The 2981-nt window shown below is 41.3% G+C and overlaps 1 pseudogene; it reads left to right on the top strand.

Annotated features, from left to right (window-relative positions):
• Positions 1 to 438: 438 nt before the first annotated feature.
• LOC119063833 (glycine N-acyltransferase-like protein 3) lies at positions 439 to 1278 on the top strand (annotated as a pseudogene).
• Positions 1279 to 2981: the final 1703 nt, after the last annotated feature.

The following is a 2981-nucleotide window of genomic DNA, read 5'->3' on the forward strand; positions in this document are numbered from 1 at the left end:
CTGCTCTAATAAGCACCAACAAACACTATTCATCCCTAAAACAGGGAACCTCCCTTTCCCTACCTTCAGGCATCCCAGGCAGAGTAAGTTTCTTCATCTCCCTTGAACACTAGCAAGGATCACTGGAAGCCACAATAGCATGTGAGATAAACCAAGTGGACAAAAATAGCACCATGAAGTCTCTGAAAATTATGTTGCCTTAGGAACCACGGCTCAAAAAGTAGGCCAGGACCCGTGTTCCAAGTTTAAAAAAAAAAGTACCTCTCTGCTAAAATTGAAAAGTTAAGTGGGATCCACAGTCTCCTTCTGTAATAACCCAAAAAGTCCAAGATAGAATTGGAAATCACTCAGCTTTTACACAGCGAAAGGACCTATTTCAGGCTAAACTCTCAAGAGCAGTTTCTAATTGAGTGTGGAATTGCTAGAGATTTGGAGAAGATGTTGGTGCTAAACTGTTCTACCAAATTGCTGACCCTGGAAGAAGTGCTGAAGAGTCAGTTTCCTGAATCACTCAAGGTGTATGGAGTAGTGATGAACAAAACCTGTGGGAATCCCTTTCAAAAGGAAGTGGTATTGGATTCCTGGCCAGACTTTAAAACTGTTACAACTTGGCAGTAGAAAGAGGCTGAAGCAGATAATCTAGACCACTATATTAATGCTTGTGCTGTGTTCTACAAGAATGTCAGAGCTTACCTACAGCCAATGGAAGAATGTGATGTTATCAACTGGGACCAAGTTTTTCAAATACAAGGGCTGCAGAGTGAGTTATATGATGTTTCCAAAGCCGTTGCCAACTCAAAGCAGCTGGATGTGAAGCTCACTTCCTTCAAGGCAGTTCGTTTTCAACTCTGTTTCAACTCTGCCAGACACCAGTCTTCTAACAAGTTCTCCCCCACGACTAACCCACTTGAGTATTGCTGATGCTGACCTAGTCAACCAGACGTGGTCTCTGGGTGGCAATGAACAGTGTCTCTAGTACCTATCCAACCTCATCTCCTGCTTCCCCAGTGTGTGTGTCTAATGATGAGGGGAAACCCAGTTTCTTGGTCTATCAGACCAGTTTGCCACCATGTGCCATGGCTATATTCTGCCAGAGCATCGCAGAAAAGGGTACAGCCAGCTGGCGGCCCTCACACTGGCCCAGAAGCTGCAAAGCTGGGGATTCACCTCTCAGGGCAATGTCCTCAATGACAACATGTCCTCCATCAGTTCTTGCCTTGTCGTCTCCATTGGCTCATTCTCACCCCTGTGGCTTTCTCTGGCCAAGTTCACCTGTAGCTCAGTGAAATGCCAGGAGTTTATTCCTTTCCCTGAAGATACACATGATCCTTAACTGCCAATAAAGGGAACATTAAAACTGGGATTAGAAGCCCTGGCTGGTATAGCTTAGTGAATTGAGTGTGGGCTGCAAACTGAAGGATTGCCAGTTTGATTCCTAGTCAGGGCACATGCCTGGCTTGCAGGCCAGGTCCCCAGTGTGAGGCCTGCAAGAGGCAACCACACATTGATATTGCTCTCCCTCTTTTTCTCCTTCCCTTCCCCCATCTCTGAAAATGAATAAACAAAATCTTAAAATAAAAATAAACCCTGGGATCAGGAGAATCTTAGTTGTTAAAAGGGCCAGGAAAAAACATACAGGATCAGCCTGAGAGGCCTTACCTCTCTCTGTCTCAGGTTTCTGCAGTAAATAACTGGGGGAACAAGGATCACTGTGGCTGTAATAGAGGGAATTAGCCTCCTTAGGGATCCACTGCAGAACAAAGGTTCTGAAGTCAGCAGTTCTCAGCATAGTGGCAGAAATGACAGCATGAGAACGAACCACAGGAGCATGTGGTTACAGCTTCATTACTGCTGCCTGGCCTTCTGTTCTGTATTCTCACAACCACACCAGTTCCCTGCTGTTGTCAGTAGCATCCACTTGTGCCCATGCTGCTGTCTCCCAAGCTCAGCTCCTACAGCTTCTGACCCAACTTCTCTCTAGACATTCCTGTCTTCAATTACTGGCTCTTAACCTCTGCCAATGACTCTAGCCTATAGTCCTTCCCTGGGAATATTCAAACGCAGTGGTTTTTACCTTTTGATGCATTTCAGAATCATCAGCAGGGCCAGTTGCAACACAGGTGGCTGAGTCTCTCCCCCACGGTCTTTCACTCAGCAAGTTTGGGGTAGGCCCTGAGAATTTGCATTTCTAACAAATTCCCACTGCCTAGTTGCCTTGTATGGAGAAATGAAGATATGGGAGTTTTAAATGCTAGAAATAATGTCAACAAAGGACTAGACCTTACCTACCACCTACTCCAGCCTACTTGTCTATAATTGGCTTTCTCATAGGAAACTAAGATACATATATAGATGTGAATGTGAATATACAGAGTATGATGTAAACACATATATAAGTAATTTTCTCTCATATTTTTACATGTATATAAACTCAGAATTTTGATAAGGTAATGAACTTTAATTCTTACATTACATATGAAGAACTGGAGAAACAAGGAGAATAAATGACTTCAAGATTACATAGATAAAAAAAGATTACATAGATAATCAGTACTGGAGGCTGAGCAAGAATTTTGTCATTTTTTTCAATTTATTTTTTACTAAATCATATTTATTTTGTAAAGGAAATTTAAATGCCTAAATAATTAAATCAATATATTCATTAAAAAAGAAATGGAAATCACTGTACATCAAGAGCCAGGAAAATCAAAACTTGAATAAGAATAAATATAAATAAATAAATAGGCAAGTAAGAAGTGTGCAGGCCATGGTGCTGTTTTTAACTTTTATCAATGAAGTTTTTAGAAAGTTAACATTGGAAATACAACCTCTTTAGTAGATAGCTTTAGGCTTAATTTCCTGATCTTCCACCTACTACCTAGGTGATCATATTCAATGTCATTTAACATTTTCAGTCTTGTTTCTTCATCTATAAAATGATGATGTATAATATTACCTGTGTTATTTTCAGATGAATCAGA

Source organism: Artibeus jamaicensis, unplaced genomic scaffold, assembly GCF_021234435.1.
Source record: "Artibeus jamaicensis isolate MK-2021 breed Jamaican fruit bat unplaced genomic scaffold, CSHL_Jam_final contig_60, whole genome shotgun sequence".
Lineage (NCBI taxonomy): Eukaryota > Metazoa > Chordata > Mammalia > Chiroptera > Phyllostomidae > Artibeus > Artibeus jamaicensis.